The following is a 12972-nucleotide window of genomic DNA, read 5'->3' as shown; positions in this document are numbered from 1 at the left end:
TGTTCAGGCTGTGGTATGAGTTCCTCCAGGTTTCTCATAAGCACACAGGGACCTTAGCAGGTCCTCTCGGTACAGGAATGGCCTAGATACGCTAAAGTGATGGGAATTGCATTTTCCTTTTTAATTTTTGTATTTCCAATGACATTTCTGTATAACTGTGTTTTCTCCTGGATTTGATATTTAACTAAAGAAAGAATAAGGCCTCAGGGCGCCAGATGGAGGAGCAGGCTGGGGCTAGGACTGCTAAGAAAGCAAGAGCAGCAAGTTTTCTGTATTGTTTCCTGCCCTCATTTTCATGACTAATTTCTCTTCTGCATGAAATTTGCCATTTGTCCATGTGAGCCTGGCTAGTTCAGTTGGTAGAGCATCAGGCTTTTAATCTAGGGTCTAGGCTTCAAGTCACTGGTCAATGAAAAAGACAGTTTTCCCTGTAATATCCTCCAAGATCTTCAGAAGGTATCTCTTGAGGACTCTCCTTGACTTCAGCTTCTCCTTTCCTAGTAAGGGCCATGTATTGCCTAGGACTGAAGGGGAAACTTCCTCACATGCCTACTGGTCTCTCAGTCTGGTTTAAGAAAGGCCTCTGGGAGCTGCAGCAAACTGCTGCAGAACAACTTGGTGAGCAAATGCAGGGTTGCCTACACAGGGTCATCCTTACCAGAACTCAGCAGAGGTCTGGGTGTTCCTTATTGGTCCCATGGTGTAAGGGCCAGCAGTCAGGACTTTGAATCCTGCAATATGAGTTGAAGTCTCAGTGGGATCTGAGAGCAATTCCTGTGGCACTTAACCCTACTGGATCTTCCAAGGCTCTGTCTTGCTTTCTCAAAGGCCATGAAAGTCTGTCTTTTGCCCGCCAGCTGTTGTGACTTGAGCACAAGAGGGGATGTTTGATCCAGAAGTCTGGCTGTGCCTGGAGTCCTGTAGGTAGGGATGCGAGCTGCATTTCCTCTGAGTCCTGAAGCTGGGCTGCAGCCTGGCCTAGGAGGCAGCCCTATTGGCTGACCTACTGGCCTAAAGTCACTTGTGCAGTGTTGGTGTCCACAGGAATGCTGAAGGGCCTAAGGGAGGGAGGCTCAATACTCCTCCCTATCAGTCAGGGCGGAAGAGGAGGGCTGCAAGAGTGGGCAGGCTGATGAGCTGGGCCTTCTAGCGTTTGGCTGGGGACGAGGTGGGGTACTCGAACTGGGAGAAGCGGTTGCTGGCCTGTGAGGAAAGGCTCAGCCAATGGCATAAGTGGACCTTGTCATTAGCCTACAAAGTTGTGATGCTCAAGACCTATCTTTTGGCTGTGGGGAATTTCCTCAGTCATGTGTTTCCCCCTGCTCCATGAGTGCTGCTGAGACCGAACACGAGGGCCTTCCACTTCCTGTGGGGTAATAGGACATCCCTGCCTAGTCAGGAGACATGTGGCTTTTCTGCCGTATTAGAAGGGGGGTTGGGTTTGGTGGGCTTTGAAGCCTTGTACGGCTCTCTCAGTGGTGTCTGAGCTGGAAGGCAGGTCAGGCCCAAGGGAAATGGTGGGGCAACCACAAAGAATGCAACTGACTCTTCCGATATGGTTGTATTATTTTTACCCCACTGGGTGCAGCACCGGGTATGGGATGGCCAATGATGAGGGAAGGGGGAGGCCCCCCCTTCTAGTGTTCTACTCTCACCTTACACCCTACAGGATTTTCAGTGGGTGGCTTGGTGGAAGGTTCTTGCAGGATGGCTTCATCCGCAAAAGTGGCTGCCCTCTCAGCAGCTGCGGCCACAGCAGCTAGCCCCCCCGCCCTCTTTGGCTCAATCTGAACAGAGGTCAATGTACTACTGGGTGAGACAGGCCAATTTTAGGGAGCTTCCTCTGAAGGTGAGCAACTGTCCCCAGAACTTACTGACAGGCACTTTAAAGTATTTGCAAATGTGCATGGTCGGCATGTGCAGAGCAAAGGCTGCCCAGGGGCACTGTGTCAGGCTCTGGCACCGCTTGAGACAATGGACCATCTTCAGCCACAAGGTGAGCCAGGGTCTAAGGCAGGAATGGGGTGAGGAAGCAAGTCAAGCTGAGCAAGGCAGCCAAAATTCATCTTGCCTTTGTGGGCGCTCACAGTGATGCCATTTTTGTGTGCCAGGTCTGACAAAAACAACCCAGACAGAGAAGCAGCAGGCTAAAAAAGCAGCAGGGTTATTCTGTCTGCTATCCAAGATCCATAAACCTGGAAATCCTGGATGCCCCATCATTTCAGGCAACGGCACCCTGACAGCAGGATAGTCTGGCTGTGTAGACTCCCTCCTCAGGCCCTATGCTACCAGCACTCCCAGCTATCTTCGAGATGCCACTGACTTCCTGAGGAAACTACAATCCATTGGTGATCTTCCAGAAAACACCATCCTGGCCAGTATGGAGGTAGAAGCCCTCTACACCAACATTCCACATAAAGATGGACTACAAGCTGTCAGGAACAGTATCCCCGATAATGTCACGGCAAACCTGGTGGCTGAACTTTGTGACTTTGTCCTCACCCACAACTATTTCACATTTGGGGACAATGTATACCTTCAAGTCAGCAGCACTGCTATGGGTTCTCGCATTGCCACATAGCATGCCAACATTTTTATGGCTGACTTAGAACAACGCTTCCTCAGCTCTCATCCCCTAATGCCCCCACTCTACTTGCCCTACACTGATGACATCTTCATCTTCTGGACTCATGGAAAAGAAAACCCTTGAGGAATTCTACCATGATTTCAACAATTTCCATCCCACCTACAATGTCAGCCTGGACCAGTCCACACAAGAGATCCACTTCCTGGACACAACTGTGTTAATAAACAATGGTCACATAAACACCATCCTATACTGGAAACATACTGACCGCTATACTTACCTATGTGCCTCCAGCTTTCACCCAGACCACATCACACAGTCCATTGTCTACAGCCAAGCTCTAAGATACAACCACATTTGCTCCAACTCCTCAGACAGAGACAAACACCTACAAGATCTCTATCAAGCATTCTTACAAGTACACTACCCACCTGCTGAAGTGAAGAAACACATAGACAGAGACAGAAGAGTACCCAGAAGTCACCTACTACAGGACAAGTCCAATAAAGAAAGTAATACAACCTCACTAGCTGTCACCTTCAGCCCCCCAACTAAAACCTCTCCAGTGCATCATCAAGGATCAACAATCTATCGTGAAGGATGATCCCTCACTGTCACAGATCTTGAGAGAAAGGACAGTCCTTGCTTACAGACAGCCCCCTAACCTCAAGCAAATACTTACGAGCAACCAAACAACATAAACACTAACCCAGGAACCTAACCTTGCAACAAAGCCCATTGCCAACTCTGTCCACATATCTATTCAGGGGACACCATCATAGGACCTAATCACATCAGCCACTCTATCAGAGGTTCATTCACCTGCATATCTACCAATGGGATATATGCCGTCATGTGCCAGCAATGCCTCTCTGCCATGTACATTGGCCAAACCAGACAGTCCCTACATAAAAGCATAAAAGGACACAAATCAGACATCAAGAATTATAACATTTAAAAATCAGTCTGAGAACACTTCAATCTTCGGGGTCACTTGATTACAGACCTAAAAGTCGCAATATTACAACAAAAACCCTTCAACAACAGACTCCCATGAGAAACTGCTGAATTGGAATTAATTTGCAAACTGGACACCATTAAATTAGGCTTGAATAAAGCCTGGGAGTGGATGGGTTATTACACAAAGTAAAACTATTTCCCCATGTTTATTTGTCCCCCTACTGTTACTCACATCTTCCTGTCCACTGTTGGAAATAGGCCATCCTGATTATCACTGCAGAAGGTTTTTTTCTCCTGCTGATAATAGCTCACCTTAACTGTTCACTCTTGTTATAGTGTGTATGGCAACACTCATTTTTTCATGTTCTCTGTGTGTGTGTGTGTATCTATAGCTATATCTTCCTGCTGTATTTTCCACTGCATGCATCCGATGAAGTGGGTTTTAGCCCATGAAATCTTATGCTCAAATACATTTGTTAGTCTCTAAGGTGCCACAATTACTCCTTGTTCTTTTTGCAGATAAATTAATGGAGGTTAAGTCCATGAATGGCTATTAGCCAGGATGGGTAAGGAATGGTATCCCTAGCCTCTGTTTGTCAGAGGGTGGAGATGGATGGTAGGAGAGAGGTCACTTGATCATTACCTGTTAGGTTCAGTCCCTCTGGGGCACCTGGCATTGGCCACTGTTGGCAGATAGGATATAGGGCTGGATGGACCTTTGGTCTGACCCAGTATGGCCATTCTTATGAAGGGAGGGGCAGAGCACTGCAACAGAGTTTCTGTAGTGTAGTGGTTATCATGTTTGCTTGACATGCAAAAGGTCCGTGGTTTAAAACCAGGCAGAAACATAATGGCTTCCTTTTCCCAGCTCCTACTGGCCTGTCCCTGCTGTTGTAGGAGCAGCAGTGATTTCTATGCAATGTATAACCTGTATGCTCAATAGGTGTGTTATACTTCCCTCCCTCCTGCTTTTGTCTCCTCTCCCTCTCTGAATACCTGTGAAGTGGTTTTCCCTGTCCCCCTCCTGGAATGCTTGTGGGATGAATGGGCTGGTTGAACAGCTAGAAGAGCAGAAGAGCTTCCAGGTAGACAAGGTGTCTGGGACTCTAATTAGGCAGCACTCACACACCCAGAGCATGGACACTGCCCAAAGTGGAGCGTGACCAACCAGATGCAGCCAAGTCATCTCTTGTCGCAGGCCATTAGGTGCATGTCCTTAAAAGGAGAAGGGGCCACGTGCTCAGGAGTCACTCACAAGCTTGTATCTCCAGTGACTGCCCTTTACCCGGAGCGCATGGCCAGTGGTTCTCTGCGTTGTATTTCATTGTGCCTCAGGAAGACTTACCTACATCGCACCATCCATAGCTGCACTGTGGGACACTTAGCTTGCAGAATCCTGACATCTCCAGTGCTGTGCCTGTCCTGGGAGCATGAGTATGCAAGTGTGAGTGTGACACCCCCGCTTCTTCTTTTGAACTTAGCTGTCAGTATAATAAACCCGCTGCTTTCTGCCAAAATCTGGTGGGTCATTCGTCCTCCCTACGCTTACTAGCTGGCCCAATTTTGGGTAACAGCCGCAATAAGCTCAACCCTTGCAGGACAGAGGGTGGTGAAATGAGCTGGGAAAAAGCCTTAGCATCAGCAGGTGAAAGCTAGAGGACCTTGGCCAGTCACCTTTTGAAGCCTTGTGGCTTGGTCTCCTCTGCCCTTGGAGGTTGGTCTATGGCGGCCGGCTCTTCCTGCTAGCTTCCTTTGTGTGACTTGCCAAAGGAGGGAGTGAGGCAGGAATGGGACAAAAGAGGAAAGTCTAGCTGAGGAAGGCAGGGCAGAAGCTAAGCCCATTTGTTCTGCAAAGCCTGAAAAGCCTGGGGAGGTGCGGTTGGCTGCTGGGAGGTAGAATCCTGTGCCTACCTCTTGGCTTCCCAGGGATGGCTACTTGCATCCCAGGAGAAGGATGGTTCTGGGTGAAAGGAAAACAAGCAAAGCTCTGGGAGGAAATTTGGGTGTGGGATGCAGGCTCTGTGCTGGGGGAGCGGGCTAGGATGCAGGTGGGGTCGCGCTTACCCTGGGCACTGCAGCTCCCAAAGTGACTGGTACACACAACCCTGGGGAGCAGGTCCTAGGTGGGCCGTGCCAGGGGGTCTCTGTGTGCCGCTGCCTGCAAGCGCTGCCCCCAGAGCTCCCATTGGCTGCAGTTCCTGGCCAATGGGAGCTGTGGAGTTGGTACTCGAGGCAGGGGTAGTGAATGGAGACATTCCCCCGAACCCAGAGGATGCTGGGACATGCCGGCCATTTCTGGGAGTGACACAGAGGGATGGAGGCAGAGTGGGCAGGGAGCCACCTTAGTGCTGCTGGCACATCTCTGCACACCCATTAGGGGAGGGGGGCAGAGGTCGTCCATGTGCTGCCTGGGGTAGGGGCAGTGCACAGAGCTGCCTCCCCTACTGGGTCTATTACAGGAGGGGAGGGGGGGTCTTTTGGCCTGTAAGGTGCAGCAGGTCGGACTAGATGATCACATTGGTCCTTTCTGACCTTAAAGGCTCTGAGTCTAAAAGGGAGAGGGAAGTAAAGGAAGTTTTTTTTAAAAAAATAAACCAAACATTGTAATACCAGGATAACTCCACCTGCTCATTGTCTAGTCCCACCCCTTTCTTCCTCCACTGTGCGTTGAATGACCTGCAGAACATTGATTCTCTCCTTCCATTGCTAAACTGATACAATAGGTCTGAAATTAAACTAATTCCCAGCAGAGAAAACACCACATCACTGCACTGGCTGGCAATCAAACCCCAGTCAACTATTTGGAAGGCAGCTATGCTCACCACTATACCACCAATGCATCTGGTGGCAGTGTCACTTATGGTTGCCCAATGAGGCTAGACAAGCATTGAGGAGATTTTCTGCCCATTAAAATGAACTGGATTCTCATCACTAAAAAAAACCACCTCCATCTTCACTTGTGTTTGAACCATCAGCCTTTCAATTAGCCACCAAAGATGTTAATCACAAGGTATGTCTACACTAGGGGATTATTCTGATTTTACAGAAACCAGTTTTTGGAAACAGATTGTATAAAGTCGAGTGCACGCGGCCCCACTAAGCACATTAGTTCGGCGGTGTGCGTCCATATACCGAGGCTAGTGCCAATTTCCGGAGCGTTGCACTGTGGGTAGCTATCCCATAGCTATCCCATAATTTCTGCAGTCTCTCCCACCCATTGGAAATCTGGGTTGAGGTCCCAATGCCTGATGGGGCAAAAACAGTGTCGTGGGTGATTCTGGGTACATGTCGTCACTCAGTCCTTCCTCCGTGAAAGCAATGGCAGACCATCATTTCGCGCCCTTTTCCCTGTATTGCCTGAGCAGACGCCATAGCACGACAACCATGGAGCCCATTCAGCCTTTTTTCACCGTCACCGTATGACTACTGGATGGTGCTGACAGACGCGGTACTGCAGCGCTACACAGCAGCATCCCCTTGACTTTTCAAGTTAGCAAAGATGGTGTCATAAACAGATAAGTAAGAGTTAATAGCACAGAGGTGCTTCATATCTCTTTTGCCTGGAAAGGATTAACAAGAACAGTGAGCCTGGCTGTCACCTGACCAGAGGACCAATCAGAGGACAGGATACTTTCAAATCTTGAGGGAGGGAAGTTTTTGTGTGTGCTGTTAGTTTTGGTTGTTGTTCACTCTGGGGGCTCAGAGGGACCCGATGTGCAACCAGGTTTCTCTCCAATCTCCCTTATACCAGTTCTTATAGATTCCAAGTAGTGAGTACTAGGTAGATAAAGCGAGTTAGGCTTATGTTTGTTTTCTTTATTTGCAAATGTGTATTTGGTTGGAAGGAGTTCAAATTGATATTTTGCTGAAAAGGTTTTAATTTGTACTTGTATACTTAGGCTGGGAGGGTGCTCCCAGTGTCTATAGCTGAAAGACCCTGCACCTATTTCATTTTTTTAAATTTACAAAGATAATTTTTACTGTTTTTTCTTTCTTTAATTAAAAGCTTTTCTTGTTTAAGAACCTGATTGTTTTTTATTCGGGTGAGACCCCCAGGGACTGGGTCTGGATTCACCAGGGAATTGGTGGGGAGAAAGGAGGGAAGAGGGAGAGAGAGGCTGATTTCTCTCTGTGCCAGGATTACTTTGTCTCAGGAAGAGTCTGGGAGGGGGAAAGAGAAGGAGGGAGGACGGTGAATTGTCCTCTCTGTTTTGTGATTCAAGGAGTTTGAATCACAGTGATCTTCCAGGGTAACCCAGGGAGGGGAAGCCTGGGAGAGGCAACGGTGAGGGAAAGGGTTTACTTTCCTTGTGTTAAGATCCAGAGAGTCTGGGTCTTGGGGGTCCCCGGGCAAGGTTTTGGGAGGACCAGAGTGTACCAGGCACTGGAATTCCTGGTTGGTGGCAGCGCTACAGGTTCTAAGCTGGTAATTAAGCTTAGAGGAATTCATGCTGGTACCCCATCTTTTGGACGCTAAGGTTCAGAGTGGGGATTATACCATGACAGATGGTTACCAGCCATACCGTCCCGTCTGCTGCTTTGCAAGTTGACAATGACAGTTACCAGTTATACTGAACCGTCTGCTGCTGTCATGGGTGCTCCTGGCCGGCCTCGGTGAGGCTGGCCAGGGGCGCATGGACAAAAATGGGAATGATTCCCCAGGTCATTCCCTTCTTTGAGTTTTGTCTAAAGGGAGAGTCAGTCCTGTCTAGACTATCAGGCAAGCCTACTAAAGAACAAGAGAGTCAAACAGCCACTCTGGGTGAGAGCCCCAGGGACTGGGTCTGGATTCACCAGGGAATTGGTGGGGAGAAAGGAGGGAAGAGGGAGAGAGAGGCTGATTTCTCTCTGTGCCAGGATTACTTTGTCTCAGGAAGAGTCTGGGAGGGGGAAAGAGAAGGAGGGAGGACGGTGAATTGTCCTCTCTGTTTTGTGATTCAAGGAGTTTGAATCACAGTGATCTTCCAGGGTAACCCAGGGAGGGGAAGCCTGGGAGAGGCAACGGTGAGGGAAAGGGTTTACTTTCCTTGTGTTAAGATCCAGAGAGTCTGGGTCTTGGGGGTCCCCGGGCAAGGTTTTGGGAGGACCAGAGTGTACCAGGCACTGGAATTCCTGGTTGGTGGCAGCGCTACAGGTTCTAAGCTGGTAATTAAGCTTAGAGGAATTCATGCTGGTACCCCATCTTTTGGACGCTAAGGTTCAGAGTGGGGATTATACCATGACAGATGGTTACCAGCCATACCGTCCCGTCTGCTGCTTTGCAAGTTGACAATGACAGTTACCAGTTATACTGAACCGTCTGCTGCTGTCATGGGTGCTCCTGGCCGGCCTCGGTGAGGCTGGCCAGGGGCGCATGGACAAAAATGGGAATGATTCCCCAGGTCATTCCCTTCTTTGAGTTTTGTCTAAAGGGAGAGTCAGTCCTGTCTAGACTATCAGGCAAGCCTACTAAAGAACAAGAGAGTCAAACAGCCACTCTGGGTGAGAGCCCCAGGCATCCCGCAGAAATGATGACCTGCATGCCATTCCAGGGGGGTCCCCTGCAATACCCCACCCATTGCTTCCCTCGTCCCCCACCCTTCCTGGGCTACTGTGGCAGTGATCCCCCTGTTTATGTGATGAAGTAATAAAGAATGCAGGAATTTGAAACAACACTGACTTTATTGCCTCTGCAAGCAGAGCTCAAAGGGGGCCAAAGCCGCAGAATTGGTGCCACACTAACCCTAATCCGACATCGCAAATACCGATTTCAGCACTACTCCCCTCGTCGGTACAGATATCGGTATTAAGAGCCCTTTATATCGATATAAAGGGCTTCGTTGTGTGGACGGGTGCAGGGTTAATGCGATTTTATGCTGCTAAATTAGATATAAACTTGTAGTGTTGACCAGGCCAGAGAGAGCAGCAGGTTTTCCCTACTGTTTCCTGCTCTTGTTTTCTTGACTAGTTCTCCTCCACACCAAGTTGCTCTTTCACTTTGTGAGTCTGGCAAACTCAGTTGGCAGAGCATCAGGCTTTTAATTGGATGGTTCAGGGTTCAAGTCCCTGGTCAGGTGATAAACTACTCCCCAAGATCTTAAACTGTCTTTCTGGAGTCCTCTTTGACATAACTTTCTCTCATCAGGATTTTCCCTTTCCTCAGAAGGGCCTTTTTCTGTGTGTGTTTGAAGGGGCAATTTCCTGACAGCCCCTTTGTCCTTGCAGCCTGGAGGAATAAAGGCCTCTGGGCATATAGCATGTTCCTTCCCTGCACACACACACAAACACATAGAATATCCCTAGGAATTAGAATCACCTGCTGCTTTCCCCTTTCCTGCTGGATCCCCAAATGACGATGCTCTTCAGCCTAAACCCATGTCCCCTCTTTTCCCAGTGCCCCTCAGTCCCAAACTTCAGTCCCTTCTATGCACACTGCTTCTCACTCCGAACCAGAGCCTACTCCTCTTCACCCTTCTCCTCTGTCCCTACTCACAGCCCCCTCAATCCCAACCCACAGGCCCCTCCTCCTCACGCTGCTCCTCAATCCCAACCCAGAGCCCCCTCCTATTCCCAGTGCCTCTCAATCCCAACCCACAGCTCCCTCCTTCCCTCCAGCAGCAGGTGCTTCAGACTCCCTCAGGAAGATTTTCTTGCAAGGATTCGTGTATGAGTCTGCATGTGGATTTTACAGTATATTGGAAATATGCTGGGTTGCTTGCTGAAATGATCACTTTTGTCTGGTGTTGGATTCCCAATCTCCTTGTTATTGGGGTAGGAGAAATAAAGCGTTGTTATCCTTGTTGTGTAAATTGAGGGCAGCACAACTGTGCTCGGCAGACCCCGACTGAGGGACTCATGCTCAGTTCAATAGCACTTGCTAGGCAGGGGACAGGAGTTTGAAAGCCAAATTGGCTGGCGCATGGGTCCTAATACTAAAATTTAGGGGTTAGATCAGTGTTAGGACAGGGTGGCTGTGGAGGGATGAGTGAGTCCGCAGACAAGTTAGTGAGAATAGTGCTTCTTATTTTCCCCCTTTTCCACCCAGGGTGGCAGGTGAACTCTACAGAAGCACCTCTGGGCTTGCACTGACTAAGGACAACAGCTGTGAGTGGGGTGCAGAGAGGGGATGGCTCATGTTAAAGGACTTTTGGTTGCTGGACTTATGAACCGTAGGGAGAAGGACACTGCCCAGCTTATTTGTGGGTGGGTCTTTTCCTCTTGGTTTATGTTTATGCGTTGGGGCTGCTGACATGACTTCTGCTAACCCTGGGCTTACATTGCAAAATAGGCATACCCTGAGAGGGCATCTATAACGTAATAAAAGCAGTGTGGCCCGGCTGGCCTGGATCATCTGACTTGGACTCCTGGGGCTCAGGTTGTGAGGCTATAAAGTGCAGAGTAGACATTTAGGCTCAGACTGGAGCCCAGGTTAGGAGACCCTCACCCTTTGTGGGGTCTTGTAGGGTGGGTTCAAGCCCAAGTGTCTACACTGTAATTTTATAACCCAGCAGCACAAGCCCCACAAGCCTGAATCAACTGACCCAGGGTTTGAGAATAATGACTTGGGTGTGTTTATAACAGTGCAGACATAATACTACGCTATGTCCACGCTGCAATGAAGCACCCAGGGCTGCCCCATTCCAGCTCAGGCTCCCGAGGCTTTGGCCATGGGGTGGTAAATTTGCAGTGTAGATGTCTCAGCTCAGGCTCAATACTGGGCTCTGGGCCCCCTCAATGTTGGGAGGGAGTTTAGCAAGCAAAAAAGGTAAAACCGCAATGAAGTATTACCCTGGACTCAATGGCATTTCTCCATTGGTCTGTCTGCTTTGGGGCAGGGACAATAGCACATCCTTCTGCATTCGTTATTTCATAGGGTGGTTTAGGATTTTCATTCTCAGACACTGGGCACAAAGCAGGACTCAACCCTCGGCATAAACTAAATGAGCTGGCCACAGATTCTAGCAGCCACAATGAGCATTTGGTGTGAGAGCTCAGACCTGCCCCTGTCCCAGAGGGAGGGGGTCATTCATGAGGCGACTGGACCGTTGACCTACCAGCTCCTAACTCCCAAACGTTCAGTAACTCTGTTATCAGTGCCTGTGTGTGTAATTTAAGCCATAAGAAAACCCACACTGGGCTAGACCAAAGGTCCTTCTGACAACAGCCAAGAGCAGGTGCCCCAAAAGCCACTCAACAGGGCACCACTGGCAGCTATTATCCCTGCCTCAAAAGCAGACAGACCAATGGAGAACTGCCATGAGTCCAGGGTAATACTTCCCTGCGGTTTTACCATTTCCACTTGCTAAACTCCCTCCCATCCTTCTGGCCTCCTAGACCTATCCTAATGTTATGTCTACACTATGATTAAAACACCCAGGTCACCTGTCTCAAAGCCCAGGTCAGCTGACTCAGGGTTATGGGACTTGGACTGCAAGACTATAAAATTACAGTGCAGACATATGGACTCAAAGCCAACCTCTGAGACCCCACAAGGGGTGAGGGTTTCTGAACCCAGGCTTCAGTGTGAACCCAAATATCTGCACCACAGTTTTTAGCCTCTCAGTTCTAGCTACATGAGCCCAAGTCAGATGACCCAGGCCAGCCATGCTGCCATCTTTATCCCGGGAGAGATGGATTCTAAGGGTACATTCTCATTGCAATGGAAGCCCAGGTGTGGCACGCTGTGCTTAAAGCAGCACCCTGCAAGCCTCATATTCACCACTCTCATATAGTGATGATACGTTTTGAACAAAGTCTGCCTGGTGAGGTATCATTTTAAAAATCTTGAACTGTTCATCTGTTGAACCTTAATGTCTTCTTGCATTCTGTGTGCTCACATTGGTTTGGGAAGTTATGAAGTTTGCTCTGTGTGCATTACAGAAATATGTTATGAAGTTGGGAAATGCCCCCCACCAGCCTATCAGGTGCGACAAGAGAGGAGCCAGACTCACTGCTGGCCTATTGAAGGTGGCTACAGTCCCAAGGACTATCCCAGGAACCGTGTACAATGCAGACTTCGCCGAGATAACACAGCAACAATGGACATTGCTTGACTCACATCATAGCAAAGGAGCTTTCTAGAAAGTTGGAAGAAACTATGAAAGAGGGGAAGAGACATCATGACTTGGCATCTCTCCCCCACAAATCAACAGCTGGAAACACACCTGGATGACAAAACTGATTCATAAATCAGAAGAGAATAATAATAATACATTCAAACCAAAGTCCCCAAATTACTGGTTTTTCAGCCGAAAATTTTCAGTTTGGGGAATTTTGTTTTCGCAGCCAGACCTTGCCAAGGGAAGCAGGGAGAAAATGTTTGAGTTGCCTCCTTCAGAACAGCTTAGCCTAGACACTCTAGCTTTGGGTCACTGTCATGGCTTTGCTGAGAACTGGGGTATTTTAATAATTTGGGGAGGTCTCAGGGTGTTTGGGGGAGATTATGA

At 48.9% G+C, this 12972-nt stretch overlaps 1 non-coding gene across 1 annotated transcript; it reads left to right on the top strand.

Annotated features, from left to right (window-relative positions):
• Positions 1–4322: 4322 nt before the first annotated feature.
• Positions 4323–4395, top strand: TRNAV-GAC (transfer RNA valine (anticodon GAC)). Its single transcript has one exon. It is a non-coding gene; the product is annotated as a tRNA-Val (tRNA).
• The last annotated feature ends 8577 nt before the right edge of the window (positions 4396–12972 follow it).

This window comes from Gopherus flavomarginatus (genome assembly GCF_025201925.1).
Source record: "Gopherus flavomarginatus isolate rGopFla2 chromosome 13 unlocalized genomic scaffold, rGopFla2.mat.asm SUPER_13_unloc_1, whole genome shotgun sequence".
Taxonomy (NCBI): domain Eukaryota; kingdom Metazoa; phylum Chordata; order Testudines; family Testudinidae; genus Gopherus; species Gopherus flavomarginatus.
The sequence above is the reverse complement of the archived record's forward strand: the minus strand, read 5'-3'. Positions and strand labels throughout refer to the sequence as shown.